Source organism: Lactuca sativa, chromosome 8 (assembly GCF_002870075.4).
Source record: "Lactuca sativa cultivar Salinas chromosome 8, Lsat_Salinas_v11, whole genome shotgun sequence".
In the NCBI taxonomy this organism is placed as follows: Eukaryota; Viridiplantae; Streptophyta; class Magnoliopsida; order Asterales; family Asteraceae; genus Lactuca; species Lactuca sativa.
Window position 1 is genome coordinate 107,246,221 of NC_056630.2, and position 16,985 is coordinate 107,263,205.

Below are 16,985 nucleotides of genomic sequence, written 5' to 3' on the forward strand. Positions count from 1 at the left end.
TGATACTGAACATTATTCTGTAGACATTTAGTCTTTTTTTTTTTTTTTTTGTATACATTGTCAATAAACTTATGTACAATGTTAAAAAATATCATTATGATTGGTAATTATAGGTTTAAATTTATCTTTTTGCGTGTTTTTCTATGATTGGTTGTTATAATCAATGGTGTGAAGGCTTTACCCACCCTATGACCACCGTTTCACCACCACTTCGTGGTGGTTGAATGTTGTTGCATTTTTCAGTTCTTTTCAATGGGTATTAAGGGGGTGTTTGGTTAAGCTTTTTAAAAGTTAAAACATCTTATTAGGTTCCACACCACTATAAGTTAAAAAAGTGTTTTGATGAAAATAACTTATTCCAGTGGAAAACTTCTAATAAGTCATTTTTTCATAAGTTACCATACATTTACTTATTATTAACTTATAAGCTAATAAGCTAATAAGTTATAAACTAATAAACAAATTTTTTTTTTTTGCCAAACAACCCCTAAATGCTTAATGGGTCTGGATTGAAGACAAAACCCATGAATCCCTTCTAATGAACATTAACCGAAAAAGTATGATTTAGATTTTTGGTCAAACTCTTATTCTATTAAGATGCTCTTATTATACCTTTCAATATGGATGTTTAGAACTTATATCTTACTGGAATTGATGGCCATGAGCTTAATAGTCAAGTGGTTATTAAGTGGGACAAAAAAGGGAGTAAAACATTGTGGTATTGTGATTTAAAGAATCCATCTTATCCTCCTTAATAAATGAAGGTTTTTTTTGCCATATGTCAATCTCTTATGAGTTTTGACACTTGTCATTTTGAGGTATTTTTAAATAAATGTTTTTCCATTTGTCATTTTCTTATTTTTTTTTATCTTTCTTAATTAACACATCATATTTACATTCTAATTAATAATTGCCTTAATTGAAAATAACTAATAAATTACAATATTACAACTCGTATAGTATTTAATATGTTTCCTTTCAAATTCAAATTTTAAATTTCAAATTTAAATAAATTTTTGTTTAAACCTTCACATTAATTTTTTTTAAAATTTTATCCAACCCGTATAACATACGGGTCTCACAACTAGTATCTATTAAAAATCACATGGGATATGCTAGTCCATTTAATATCATATACCCTAAGATCATAACCCTTCATTCTTTTTATATAATGGTTAGAGTTTAGTTCCATATTGACACACTATTTGCAAAAGATAAAAGATCCTAACCTTATATATATATATATATATATATATATATATATATATATATATATATATATATATATATATATATATATATATATATATATATATATATATATCAGTGTTGTAAATATCGGCCTAGGCGACCGATAAATCGGCGCCTAGGCGCTTGGCGGTCCTCCATCGTCGACGTTTATAGCTAATCGGACCCTATTATCGGACGTGGCCAAAATCGGTCAAAGACGGATTTTATCGGATCTAGGCGGGTCTAGGCGGGCCTAGGCGCCCTAATCGGTAAAAAAAAACAATTAAGGGCAAAAGTGTCAAATTGTTAGAATTGCTGCTAGGGTTCTTCTCACTCCATCACATTCATTTCTTTTCTTTTTTGAAATTTTCTCTTTGGTTTGAAGGAATGAAAGAAAGCATGAACTGAAGCTTATAAAACAACGCCATCTTCTTCTTTGATGTCATTTGTCCCTCCTCTGACACCGTCTTTTTCTTCCATTCACGTCGTCGCAGTCTGTTAGTCGTCATCCTCGAAGCTAAACCAGTCTTCGCCTTCTGAAGCTTCTACAACAGTCGCCACCTCCTGTGGTATATAGTTATATAACAATAATCAGGATGGAATCATCGATAATGGAATTCCCACATATCCACAGCCTCCTGCTATTGAATTCCCTCAACATTCACAAAGTTCCAAACGCAGTAGACAACAAGTTGCAGGTCCACGTCTCTTCCCGATGCTATTGGAACCCATTGTTCATAACACTTTTTTCTCCCCATTTTATGCAGACTTTGATCCAAATGCAATTGTTGGTTATTTAGATCTGATGTATTAGGGATCAAAAGGGTTTTTGTAAACATAATATCATGTTATAATGTTATATTTATTAATTTTTAATAACTTTCACATAGATATAATGTTATATTTATCAACTTTTTAATAATTAATGGTCCCCGATTAATCCCCGCCTAGCCGATTAATCCCTTGACCATAGTCCACCGTCGAGCTAGCGTCGAGCGATTTCTGCAACCTTGATATATATATATATATATATATATATATATATATATATATATATATATATATATATATATAAGGAGAGAGAGAGAGAGAGGTTCATATGTTTTTGACAACTATTGTGTGTATGTAGGAACCAATGAGACTTTAAGAAAAAATTAATTATTAATTAAGCTGTAAATGGCAGTTTAGTCATTATGCACACAGTTGAATTATTTTCCAAATTTATAATCCTTGATATAATGGATCGGTTACCTTTAAATCACGTCTATATCTTATTAACCTAACCCTAAGCGTCTTCATCAGCAATCAATCCTTGAAGAGATGAGGGCCACAACTGCCACGGTGATGATGCGTCGAATAAAGGACAGAACCCTCTACCCCTTTCTTGTGTGTGCAATCGAGCCATCAAATTCGTTCCTCCACCTCCATCATACAACCCATCATGGAATTCTAGGGCTCAACCCATCAACCCCTGGTAAGGTTGTAATCATTTTTTGGTATGAGAAATGTAACATATCAATTTCCAGGTATGAGATTTATTATTCAAAAGCAAAATTTCCCTTGGAACTCGGTAGGTTGATAGCCTCAACTCGACGTGTTGAAAGGCTTTAGGCCACACATCTTTTTGGACCAACTCGACGAGTTGGAGAGGAAAACTCGACGAGTTGGCGGCTGATTATGAAACCCTAAATTTTAGGGTTTGCACCCTATATAACCTCCTTAAGTCCTTCAGGCTGATCTTTTATCAGCCTCTAAACCATATTATTGGCCTTGTGAACCCTAATCTTCATTCCATCTCATATTGTGAGTTAGTGTGGCATTTTGGAGCAAAAGAAGGAGAAGATTGAGAGAAGAAGGCAAGGATCTAGCAAACTAAGCTCTCATCTTCAGTTTGACACTCTTTTGAACCATTGTAATTATTCAAAATCCGATTTTGTAACATCCCAAGTCAGAATCAAGAGTTCAGGGGGTTAAGTGTAAGCTTGGAAAAGAGGGACTTGGCGAGTAGGAGTTGCAACTCGTCGAGTCTAAGTGACCGGACTCGCCGAGTCGGAGGCTGGACTCGACGAGTCCGTGCTGGAATGAGAAACCCTAATTCCTAAGGTTTGCACCTTATTTAAAGAATAATATGTCTTTATTTCAGCCTCTATCTTCCCTGAGTGTTCCAGAGAAACCCTAAATCATGAGAGACTCCATTGTTGAGAAGATTGAAGCTTAGAAGTAGAAATTGGTGAAGAGAAGTTGAAGGAATTTGAGGATAGCATCAAGAGAGCTTGTGGATTTGAAGTCTACATCAGTTTAGACTCATCTCTAAGGTAAGAGGACATTACCTTAAGCTACTTCCTTGTTATTTCATGAATGGTGGTTGATTTGGAATCCATTAGCTTGATTGGGATCTATCTTGAGTTTGAGGCTTAGATCTGAAGTTGCTACTTCAGATCTAGAATTTTGATGGCCCAAAAGGTCACAAAGTTCCTGTCTTAGAGTCATTGATGAAGCCCTTTGTCTTAAACCCTAGCCCTAGAAGTGTTTTGGGCTTATATCTCCTTGCTTTCACGTAAATTTGCAACTTTATGTGAGGGTTAGGCTGTAGAAGAGTGGATCTATGAATTGGAGTCCCTGCATGGCTTGAAAAGTCTCTGTTTGGAATGAGAACTGAAGAGACTCGGCGAGTCACATAGGTGCACTCGACGAGTTGTATGAATATGTGCATGGACTCGACGAGTTGGAAGAACAACTCGACGAGTTTGATGAAGATTTCCTTGGACTCGGCGAGTCTGTTCTTGGACTCGGCGAGTCTGGTCGTGGAATCCCAACCTTTTCTGGTTGAGCTGTGAATCGGTGAGTCGAGGGATGACTCGGTGAGTTGAGTAGGAAGTGACTCAGAGCTTGTTGGACTCGACGAGTCTTGGGGCGACTTGGCGAGTTGAGTCGTGGCATGGGAGTTTCTAAGCATAGGAACTCGACGAGTCAACGGGTTGACTCGGCGAGTAGGGTCAACCAGGAAGGTTGACTTTGACTGAGGACTTTGACTTTGACTAAGGGTTGACCAGTTGACTTCCAGGGGTATTTTGGTAATTATTGGATTTGGTTATTTGGTAATGTTCAGTGGTGGAGTTCGTGTCGGTGGTCGGAGCAGCGTGATCTTATTCTTCATTCGGCAGTTGCAGGTGAGTTATCCTCACTATATCAACAGGGTCTAAAGCACCAAGGCCGACCCTTTATCGGATTGAAATCCGGGTATCTGTTTGATATGTTATTGCTTGCTATGTCTGTATCCTGTTTATTAGGATGGTGTATGTTAGAGACCTGGTTAAGGTCGGTATCCTGGTATATTGGATGATGCTATGTTAGTGACCAGTTAGGTCGGTATCCTGGTTAGGATGTTGTTATGATATGTGATCTGCTAGATCGGTTTGATTAGATGTGAATTGCTATATGATTATATGTTTATGTGCACATGGTTGTTTGGACTGGGGTTGGGTTGAGGCGTGTCCTGCTTTGTTCTGTAGGCCAACATACCCAGGGAGGACCGGTTAGACCGAAGTCCCGACGAGCGGTCCGGATAGGCTAAAGGCCCCAAGAGGGCGGACCATACGTGCCGAGGCTCGGAGAGTGGACCAGATAGACTGAAGGCCCGGTGCGGGCGGACCAGTTATACTGTAGACTCGGAGAGTGGACCAGGTGGACTAAAGGCCTGGTGCGGGCGGACCAGTCACACTGTAGAGTCGGAAGGAGAGTGGACCCGGTGGACTGAAGGCCCGGTGCAGGCGGACTAGTCACACTATAGACTCAGAGAGAGAGAGAGAGAGTGGACCGGGTGGACTGAAGGCCTGGTGCAGGTGGACCAGCGTGATCTTATTCTTCATTCGGCAGTTGCAGGTGAGTTATCCTCACTATATCAACAGGGTCTAAAGCACCAAGGCCGACCCTTTATCGGATTGAAATCCGGGTATCTGTTTGATATGTTATTGCTTGCTATGTCTGTATCCTGTTTATTAGGATGGTGTATGTTAGAGACCTGGTTAAGGTCGGTATCCTGGTATATTGGATGATGCTATGTTAGTGACCAGTTAGGTCGGTATCCTGGTTAGGATGTTGTTATGATATGTGATCTGCTAGATCGGTTTGATTAGATGTGAATTGCTATATGATTATATGTTTATGTGCACATGGTTGTTTGGACTGGGGTTGGGTTGAGGCGTGTCCTGCTTTGTTCTGTAGGCCAACATACCCAGGGAGGACCGGTTAGACCGAAGTCCCGACGAGCGGTCCGGATAGGCTAAAGGCCCCAAGAGGGCGGACCATACGTGCCGAGGCTCGGAGAGTGGACCAGATAGACTGAAGGCCCGGTGCGGGCGGACCAGTTATACTGTAGACTCGGAGAGTGGACCAGGTGGACTAAAGGCCTGGTGCGGGCGGACCAGTCACACTGTAGAGTCGGAAGGAGAGTGGACCCGGTGGACTGAAGGCCCGGTGCAGGCGGACTAGTCACACTATAGACTCAGAGAGAGAGAGAGAGTGGACCGGGTGGACTGAAGGCCTGGTGCAGGTGGACCAGCCACATTGTAGACTCGATATGCATGGTTGTTCTATTTGTGATATGTTATGAGTATGTTTATATGTGGTTGGTATTTTGGGGGTAACTCGCTAAGCTTTCGGGTTGGGAGTTGGTTCCTGGGTTATTGGGGAAGCATATGATTTTATTGCAGTGTATTTCCAGTATGGTGGTTACGAGGCATACCGGGGGTGGATCCGGGTCAGGATCGGGATCAGGAGAGGGCGGTCAGGGTGGATCAGTGTCACCCGAGGTCATTGGTCAGATGAGTACGGACGAGTTGGATGCTAGGATTTGTGAGATCATGCATGGTGAGGTTGCTGATATGTTCCGGGCTGTTGTCGGAGTTGTTTGGGTCGATCAAGACCGCCATGGTTGAGTACTTTGATGAGCGCTATGCAGCTCTTGCGGAGGCGGCTGTCGCGGCAGCTACAACGGCTGTATCAGCAGCATGGGGAGGAACCGGTCGAGGTTTTCAGTATCGGGACTTCGATAATACGAAGCCCCCTACTTTCGATGGAGTTCAGGATCCGATCGTTGCTATGAGATGGTTGTCAGACGTGGAGGGTTGTTACTTTACGTCTTCATGCCCTGCGGGTCAGAGGGTGAGGTGTGCTCTGAATCTTTTTAGGCCCGGGGCGAAGGATTGGTGGCGGTTGACTACGGGATCTTATTCGGATGCGCAACGGGGTGCGGTTACTTGGGATCAGTTCCAAGAGATGTTCAGTACCCATTATGTTCCGCGAGTTGAGAGGGAGAGGTTGGCTCAGGGGTTCTTGGAACTGAGGCAGGATTCGGAGTCGGTGACGGAGATCACCAGGATGTTTACTGAGAGGGCGATGTTTTACCCTGAGTTTGCTTCGGAGCAGGCTCGGATGTCCAGATATTTGAGTATGCTCAAGAGGGATATTAGACAGTTTGTGTCTAAGCAGAGGTGCGAGACCTTACTGGAGTTGCAGGAGGCCGCTCGGCGGCGTGAGTTGGAGATTGAGTTGCAGTTGAGAGAGCAGAGGCAGACCCCGGCGCAGTCGTAGCCGGCGCTGAAACGGCCCAAGACTGTTGATTCCAGGTTGGGAAGTCAGAGCAACCGCACTTGTGAGAAGTTCAGGAAGGGTCATACCGGAGTTTGTAGGTCTGGTGGTGCGTGCCGCAAGTGCGGGAGAGAGGGGCATTATGTGAGGGATTGTCGGCAGTCAGTCCCGACTCAGGATATGAGGATCTGTAATCATTGTCATCAGGTTGGACACTTGAGGGTCAATTGTCCACAACTTGTTGCTAGACCGGTGCAGGCTTCAGCACCGGCCCCTTTGAGGATTACGGGTGGAGTTCAGGGTGGAACGGAGCCTCCGAGGGATCAGGGACGCGCTTTCCAGCTTACAGCAGAGGAGGCCAGGGTAGATCCAGATGCAGCTGCAATTATGTTTCCATTTTGTTATCTTGAGGTTATTATGGAGTATTATATATCTGCTAGTCTCGTTCGCATGATTCATGGTATTGTATTCGTTCGTCTTTTCGCCGGGTTTATCATATGATTGAGGGTTTTGGTATTGGGAGTCTTAGTTGGTTATCATCCATGGGGATTGCTGGCGAGGAATTAGGCTTTTTGGTCTGGATGTCGGGTATAGCATTTGCAATTTGAGGAGCGTTCAGCTGAGGGTTGAACTCCCTTAGAGTTTGAGATGTGCGATGTCGGGATGTGATTTCATGAAGGTTGCTCGTTTTAGAGGAAATCGGTTCATGTATAAGGGGAATATGTTGATTAGGGTTGTTTGTGTGATGTCGGTTGGGTCACCAGTGGTTGGAAGTCAGTGCTCTAAGTGGGGAGAATTGGGAAATTCTCAGGAGGATCGACAAGTATTTGAGGTTGATTAGCAATCTGAGATTCAGCAGTGGTTCAGTCAGCCAAGAGTGTGGGCTGGTATTAGTAAGTGGCAGTCAAATGGGGCGGGGTACAGACCAAGGTTTTCATAAAAGGTGATTGTTTGTGTGAGGCCTAGGATTAGGCCGGGATTTGAGTATATAGAATGGAGTTAGAGTTCGGAACCCCTAGAGGGCTAGAACACTATGTACGGGAGAGATCCCCAGGAAGGATAGGCTGGAATGATGTATGATAGTTTGAGCGGTATGGATAGACTGAAGGCCGGTGAGCGTACCAGTCTGGCCGAAGGCTTGGAGAACGGTCCAGATAGGCTGAAGGCCCTTGAGGGTGGTCCAGACATGCTGAAGGTTCTGAGAGTGGTCCATATTGGCTGAAGGCCTGGTAAGGCAGTCCAATCATGTTGAAGACTCTGTATGTGTTGATAGATCTATATGAAGAGATGGATTGAGTATGCTGCGATGCAATAGCAAACAGTAGGTCTGGCCCCAGGTATTGATCATGTTAGTGGAAGGCAATGCATGGACCCGAGAGTCCTTGCGAGTAGATTCAGAGCATGTGTGATGCATGGAGTAGCGGTTACTCTACAAGGGATAGTGTAGAGTGGGGTGTGAGCACCGTGGAACTTGTCTGAAGTAGCAAGGTTGACAAGTAGATTTCCTTGGATAAGGAAAAGGAAAGGTATCTAACTCCGGGAGGGAGTATTGGTTTACGAAAGTGAAAGCAGTAGTGAGAATGGATGAATGAGAGTATTTGAATTATGGTTGTTGAGCACTGTGATTGTGCCAGTGGTATGGATGCACATCCGGATTGGGTGTCTGTTGAGGTTGCGGAAGAATTTCCGGTGGTGTAGAACCGGAGGAGTTCGGAAGGGATGCAAGGATGGAGCCTTGGATTTTCAGCATGGTTGTGATTAGGAGGTTATATATGTAGCGGTAATTCATCCTGGGGATGTCTGGAGGTATCGTCAGTGTGTCGGGTTTTTCCAACCCGAGGATGTTAGAGCAGGTTCAACATGGGTATGTGATTGCAGGGGAGAGCTCATGGGAGTTGCTCAGGAGCTGAAGGATGTGCCATCCTGTCAGCTCGGAAAGAAACGAGTTGGATTCAGAAAGGAAAGCGGGATAAGCCTCAGAAGTGAATTTGATAAAGGTTATGCCAGTCGAGGAAAGGTGTAGCAGCTTAGTACCGGGTCAGGACCCGGTGGTTCAGGATGATATCTAGCTTTGTAAGAGTCAATTGATTATTGTGATCTGGAGTGATGAAAGTATCATCGGGTGATCATTGGTTAATAAGGGTTGTTATCAGAGAAAGAAGCCGGTGGCCGGCTTGAATCAGTTGTCGTAACTCTGTGGGGGAAGAGTTGGACTTTATAGAGGTTTGATAGCAGTGTTCGGAGGAACCTGGGTCGCTTGATACCAGGAGGTGCATTGTGGGAGTATTATCTGGAATTGTGTGTTGCACCAGGCTTCGAGGACGAAGCCTAATTTAAGTGGGGGAGAATTGTAACGTCCCAAGTCAGAATCAAGAGTTCAGGGGGTAAAGTGTAAGCTTGGAAAAGAGGGACTCGACGAATAGGAGCTGCAACTCGTCGAGTCTAAGTGTGTGCCGGGCACATGTTAAGTGACCGGACTCGTCGAGTCGGAGGATGGACTCGACGAGTCCGTGCTGGAATGAGAAACCCTAATTCCTAGGGTTTGCACCCTATTTAAAGAATAATATGTCTTCATTTCAGCCTCTATCTTCCCTGAGTGTTCCAGAGAAACCCTAAATCGTGAGAGACTCCATTGTTGAGAAGATTGAAGCTTGGAAGTAGAAATTGGTGAAGAGAAGTTGGAGGAATTTGAGGATAGCATCAAAAGAGCTTGTGGATCTGAAGTCTACATCAGTTTAGACTCATCTCTAAGGTAAGAGGACAATACCTTAAGCTACTTCCTTGTTATTTCATGAATGGTGGTTGATTTGGAATCCATTAGCTTGATTGGGATCTATCTTGAGTTTGAGGCTTAGATCTGAAGTTGCTACTTCAGATCTAGGCTTGCGATGGCCCAAAAGGTCACAAAGTTCCAGTCTTAGAGTCATTGGTGAAGCCCTTTGTCTTAAACCCTATCCCTAGAAGTGTTTTGGGCTTATATCTCCTTGCTTTCACGTAAAGTTTGCAAATTTATGTGAGGGTTAGGCTGTAGAAGAGTGGATCTATGGATTGGAGTCCCTGCATGGCTTGAAAAGTCTCTGTTTGGAATGAGAACTGAAGAGACTAAGCGAGTCACATAGGTGCACTCGACGAGTTGTATGAATATGTGCATGGACTCGGCGAGTCTGTTCTTGGACTCGGCGAGTCTGGTCGTGGAATCCTAACCTTTTCTGGTTGAGCTGTGAATCGGTGAGTCGAGGGATGACTCGGTGAGTTGAGCAGGAAGGGACTCAGAGCTTGTTGGACTCGACAAGTCTTGGGGCGACCCGGCGAGTTGAGTCGTGGCATGGGAGTTTCTGAGCATAGGAACTCGAAGAGTCAACGGGTTGACTCGGCGATTAGGGTCAACCAGGAAGGTTGACTTTGACTGAGAACTTTGACTTTGACCAAGGGTTGACCAGTTGACTTACAGGGGTATTTTGGTAATTATTGGTATTTATTGGATTTGGTTATTTGGTAATGTGCAGTGGTGGAGTTCGTGTCGGTGGTCGGAGCAGCGTGATCTTATTCTTCAGTCGGCAGTTGCAGGTGAGTTATCCTCACTATATCAACAGGGTCTCAAGCACCAAGGCCGACCCTTTATCGGATTGAAATCCGGGTATCTATTTGATATGTTATTGCTTGCTATGTCTGTATCCTGGTTATTAGGATGGTGTATGTTAGAGACATGGTTAAGGTCGGTATCCTGGTATATAGGATGATGCTATGTTAGTGACCGGTTAGGTCGGTATCCTGGTTAGGATGTTGTTATGATATGTGATCTGCTAGATCGGTTTGATTAGATGTGAATTGCTATATGATTATATGTTTATGTGCACATGGTTGTTTGGACTGGGGTTGGGTTGAGGCGGGTCCTGCTTTGTGCTGTAGGCCAACATACCCAGGGCAGATCGGTTAGACCGAAGGCCCGGCGAGCGGTCCGGATAGGCTGAAGGTGTAACATCCCAAAATATCAAGAGTAGAGTGGAAGGGCTAAAAGAGTAATTGGGAATGAGTGACTCGGCGAGTCCATGGGTGGACTCGTCGAGTAGAGTCGCGACTGGGTCGCGTGTTAAGTAGCCGACTCGGCGAGTCAGTAAGATGGACTCGGCGAGTAGGCGCTGAGTGGAGAAAACCCTAATTCTCGGGGTTGAGCCCTATATAAAGATCATTATGTTTTCCTCCCAGCCTCTTTGTTCCCCCTTAAGTTCCAGGATCCCTAAAATCGTGGAGAAGCACCATTGTTGAGCAATTTGGAGCTTGAAGAGGTGGTTGTTGAAGAGATTCCAAAGAAGAAGAGGCTTGGATCAAAGGGCTTTGCAAGGATTCGGGATAATCTTCTCCTGGAGCTTCCTTTTGAGGTATCTTTCCATTGTTTGAGCTGCTATTGTCTAGATTCTTCATTTTGGGGGTGTTGAGATCATATCCTTTGGATGTATTGGAGTTTAGAGGCTAGATCTGAGGTTGCTACCTCAGATCTGGGATGGAGAAGAGTTAGAAGGCATGAAAGTCCCTGTGTTGAGTGTTGGATGAAGCTATCTTGTCCCAAACCTTAGCCCTAATGTGCAAAATGCATAGATCTCTTTGGATTCACGTAAAGTTTGCCACTTTACGTGATGGATGAGTTGTAGGAGGCTAGATCTATGTTTTGGAGCAATTGCATGGCCTGGAGTGCTTCTGTATGGATTCAGACCGGTGGTACTCGGCGAGTCACATGGGTGGACTCGACGAGTTGCTTGAAGATGGCCTGGAACTCGGCGAGTTGTATGAACAACTCGGCGAGTAGGATGAAGATTGCCTGTAACTCGGCGAGTTGTATGAACAACTCGGCGAGTAGGTTGAAGATAGCCTTAGAATCGGCGAGTCTGTTCTTGGGCTCGGCGAGTCTTGTCGAAGAGTCCCAATATTTTCTGGTCGAGTCGAGAATCGGTGAGTCAAGGGATGACTCGGTGAGTTGTGTGCGAGTGGACTCAGAGTTGTTGAACTCGACGAGTCTCGGGGTGACTCGGCGAGTTAGGTCGCGGATTGAGGGAAGTTCTGAGTATGGGGACTCGGCGAGTCATCGGGTTGACTCGGCGAGTAGGGTCAGTCAGGGGTTGACTTTGACCTTGTCTTTGACCAAGGGTTGACCAGTGATTTCCAGGGGCATTGTGGTAATGGTTGACTGTTGTTTTGAGTCCAGTGCATTGGCGGTTGTCCAGTGGTGGAGATCGTATCAGTGATCGGAGCAGTTCGGGTTATCTGTTCAGTCGGCAGTTTCGAGGTAAGTTGTCCTCACTATATCAACAGGGTCTAAGGCACCAAGGCCGACCCTTATCGGATTGAGATCCGGGTAGTTGCTGTTATGTTGTTGCTATGTTATGTTTGCATCCTGAGAGTTAGGATGGTATATAGAGACCTGTTTGAGAACGGTACCCTGAGAGATAGGGAGATGCTATGCTAGTGACCTGTTAGGTCGGTATCCTGGTTAGGATGATGATATGCTATGTGATCTGTTTGATCTGCTTGTTGACTGTGAGTTGCTATATGATTGTATGTATATGTGCACATGGTTGTTTGGACTGGAGTTGGGTTGAGGCGGGTCCTGCTGTGTGCTGTAGGCCAAGATACCCAGGGCGGATCGGTTGTCCCGAAGGCCCATCGAGCGTTCCGGATAGGCTGTAGGCCCGAAAGGGCGGACCAGACGTGCCGAAGGCTCGGAGAGTGGACCAGATAGACTGAAGGCCCGGTGCGGGCGGACCAGTCATACTGTAGACTCAGAGAGTGGACCAGGTGGATTGAAGGCCCGGGAGCGGGCGGACCAATCACACTGCAGACTCGATGTATGTGGATAGACTCAGAGGGTGGACCAAGTGGACTGTAGGCCGGTGCGGCGGACCAGTCCCACAGTAGACCCGAAGTGCATGGCTGTTCTGTGATCGGATATGTTATGGCATGTTATGCGTGTATGGTATTTGTGGTTGGTATTTTGGGGATATCTCACTAAGCTTTCGGGCTTACAGTTGTGGTTTCATGTTTTTCAGGTTCTTCAGGAGACTGTGGCAAGGCGAAGGCGTGATCGTACCGCTCCTTATGATTTCGTTGTATTGTGATTCTGGGAACACGTTAAATGTTTTGTATTGAAAACCTTTTTGTAAAGATTTAATGGAATCAAGATGTTTTTGAAAAATTTAAAAATTGGTTGTATATTTCGGTCGTCACAAGTTGGTATCAGAGCCTTTGTTTGAGTGAATTGGAGGAACATTCGTGTGACTCCAGTCTCAAATCGAGGAGAGTTTTCAAAAGAGTATTTAAAATGGTTTTCGAAATGAGTAAGGGAGGACGCGGAGGTACGATCAACCGGATCCAGTAAGTAACCCCAAAATACCATGCATGTTATTTGTTTTTGAGCTTTGATAGAACAACATGCTAGTGATAGGCTAAGGATCTTCAGGATTTCATGATATGTTGCCTGATTTGTGATGCCTGTAGCCTAGGGTTCCTTATGGGATATTTTCAGTGTTCCTCTAGTGGTGAGGGTTGAGCGTTGTTATGCATGTTTCTCTAGGGCGTTGTGGTAGTACTTCATACAAATATGGGTAGGTGTGGAAGGTAGTATGGGCCCGTACTACTGAAAGCACAGGACCCATACGCGTATCAGGGAAACCATGATCTCTAGGGTTGGGTGGAGAGAGAGTTGGATCCCAGGTTGTGGGAAGAGTCTGAGATTTTGTGTGGTGTTTTTCAGTATGGAGATTCCGAGGCATGACGAGAGTGGATCCGGGTCAGGATCAGGAGCTGGAGAGGGAGTTCCAGGCGGATCAGTGCCGCCCGAGGTTATCGGTCAGATGAGCACGAGCGAGTTGGATGCGAGGATTCGTGAGATCCTACGTGATGAGATTGCTGAGTTGTTCCGGGCTGAGTTGCCAGAGCTGTTTGGGTCGATTAAGACCGCCATGGTAGAGTATTTTGATGAGCGCTATGCAGCTCTCACTGAGACGGCTGCCACGGCGGCTACAACGGCTGTAGCTGCGACAGGGGGAGGAGCTAGTCGGGGTTTTCAGTATCGGGACTTCGCTAATACGAAGCCTCCCACATTCGATGGAGTTCAGGACCCGATTGTTGCTATGAGGTGGTTATCAGACGTGGAGGGGTGTTTCTTCACGTGTTCATGCCCTGCTGATCAGAGGGTGAGGTGTGCTCTGAACCTGTTGAGGCTCGGGGCAAAGGATTGGTGGAGATTGACCACGGGGTCATATTCGGATGCGCAGAGGGCTGCGGTTTCGTGGGATCAGTTCAGAGAAATGTTCGTCACTTGTTATGTTCCGCAAGTTGAGAGGGAGAGATTGGCTCAGGAGTTCCTTGAGCTGAAGCAGGATTCGGAGTCGGTGACTGAGATCACCAGGATGTTCACTGAGAGGGCGATGTTTTGCCCAGAGTTCGCTTCGGAGCAGGCTCAGATGTCTCGATATCTGAGCATGCTCAAGAGGGACATCAGGTAGTTTGTGTCTGCGCAGAGGTGCGGGACATTGTTGGAGTTGCAGGAGGCCGTTAGGCGGCGTGAGTTAGAGATTGAGTAGCAGTTGCGTGAGCTGAGGCAGGCTCCGGTGCAGTCGCAGCTGGCGCCGAAACGGTCCAAGACCGTTGATGTTAGAGTGGGGGATCTGAGCAGTCACACTTGTGGGAAGTGTGGGAGGGGTCACATCGGGGTTTGTTGGTCCGGTGGTGCATGCCGCAAGTGCGGAAGGGAAGGGCACTATGCGAGGGATTGTCGGCAGGCAGCGCCAGTTCGGGATTTGAGGATTTGCTATCAGTGTCATCAGGTTGGGAATTTGAGGGTCAACTGTCCACAGCTTGTTGCATGACCGGTGCAGGCTCCAGCATCGGCCACTTTGAGGATCACAGGTGGAGGTCTGGGTGGAGCAGAGCCCCCAAGGGCTCAGGGTCGTGCTTTTCAGCTTGTAGCAGAGGAGGTCAGGGCAGTGCCGGATGCAGCTGCGGGTATGTTTCTTTCTTGATGTCTTGTTATCCTGTGATTATTGTGGTGTATTGTTTTGAGCTGGTATTTTGTTGGTTTTCGATGAGGTATTCGTCCTTTTGCGGGTTGTAGTTTTGGTTATGGGTTATTGTTTTGGGAATTCCGTTGGTTATCATTCATGAGGATTATTAGTGGAAACCCGGCATTGGGTTGTAGGCCGGGTAGCATCTGCTTTCTGGGGAGTGGTTAGATGCAAATTGAGTTTCTTTCGAGCAGGATGATCGGGTTGATGGGAGATCTCGTTGTGGTTGTTTATGCTTGTGGTAAGCAGTCCGCGTGTAAGTGTTTTCTTTGTGGAAGAGTTGTTCTTGGAGGTCGGTGATGGCGACCGGTGGTTGATAGTTAGTGCCCAAGTGGGGGAGAATTGGAGAATTCTCCGGGAGATCGATGAGTAATCGAAAGTGCTTAGCTGTTGGGATTCAGCAAGTGTTCTGTCAGACCAGAGTATAGGTTGATAGGAGTGAGTATCGAGCATGCGGGGCGGGATACAGACCTAGGGCATTTGATTGTGGAGGGCCTGGGAGCAGGCCGGGATCAGGTATGTATGATGAAGTTAGAGTTCGGAACCCCTCAAGGGCTAGAACGGTATGCATGGGAGATTTTCCGGGAGGATAGCCCGGAATGTTGAATGCTAGTTGAGCGGTTCGGATAGACTAAAGGCCGGTAGGCGTACCAGTCAGGCCGAAGGCTCGGAGAACGGTCCAGTCAAACTGAAGGCACTGAGAGCGGTCCAGATTGGCTGAAGGTTCTGAGGGAGTGGTCCAGATGGGCTGAAGGCCTGGTGAGGCGGTCCAGTCATGCTGAAGACTCTGCAGGTATTGTTGGATCAGTTTGAGGATATGGATTGTGTTCGTTGCAGTGCGGTTGCGTTAGAAGGTCTGGCCCCGGTTAGGGAACATGATTAGTTGAGATAGTGCAGGGGCTTGAGAGTCCCTGCGATGAGAGTCAGAGTATATGTGTTGGATGGATAGCGGATACGCTAAAAGGGGTGGTGTAGCGTTGGGCGAGCACCGTGGCACTTGTTGGAGTGGCAATATGGCCAAGTGGATTCCTTGGAAAAGGAAGTGAGAGAAGTGTGTAACTCCGAGAGGGAGTGCAAGTTCACGGAAGTGAAAGTGGCAGAGCAGAGTTATGATTAGAGTAACTCGAGTATGGTTTCCGAGCAGCGTGTTTGCGGCAGTGGAATTGAAGCACATCCGGTTTGGGATGTCTGCTGAGGTCGCGAAGGGAATTCCGTAGGTGTAGAGCCAAGAGACTCGGAAGGGATGCGGAGGGAGAGTCTTGGGCTCTCAGTGTGATTCTGATCAGGGTATTGGATATGTATTAGTGGTTCATCCTGGGGGATGTTGGAGGATATCATCAGTGTATCAGGTTTTTCCCAACCTGAGGGTGCTGGAGAAGTTCAACATGTGTATGTGAATGCAAGAGGAGAACTCGTGGGAGTTGCTCTGAGATTGAGAATTGGTCTTTCTGTCGTCACGGAATGGATAGAGTGGGATTCGGATCGGGGATCCGATGGTTCATGGCTTTCTAAGCCCTTATGGGTCGAGTGAATGTTGAGATTTGGGTCAGTGATGCGTCTTGGGTAATTCTCGGTTGTTGAGGGTGATTATCAGAGGGTACAGCCGGTGCCTGGCTCGAGACGGTGGTCAGGACACCGTAAGGAAAGAGAAAGTGTGTTTGAGTTTCGATAGGTATGCCTTGAGGGACTTGGCCCGGTTAAGGCCAGGTGGCGCGTTGTGGGAGTATCGTTGGGATTGAATTGCAGTAGGCTTCGAGGACGAAGCCTAATTTAAGTGGGGGAGAATTGTAACATCCCGAAATATCAAGAGTAGAGTGGAAGGGCTAAAAGAGTAATTGGGAATGAGTGACTCGGCGAGTCCATGGGTGGACTCGGCGAGTAGAGTTGCGACTGGGTCGCGTGTTAAGTAGCCGACTCGGCGAGTCAGTAAGATGGACTCGGCGAGTAGGCGCTGAGTGGAGAAAACCCTAATTCTTGGGGTTGAGCCCTATATAAAGATCATTATGTTTTCCTCCCAGCCTCTTTGTTCCCCCCTTAAGTTCCAGAAACCCTAAAATCGTGGAGAAGCACCATTGTTGAGCAATTTGGAGCTTGAAGAGGTGGTTGTTG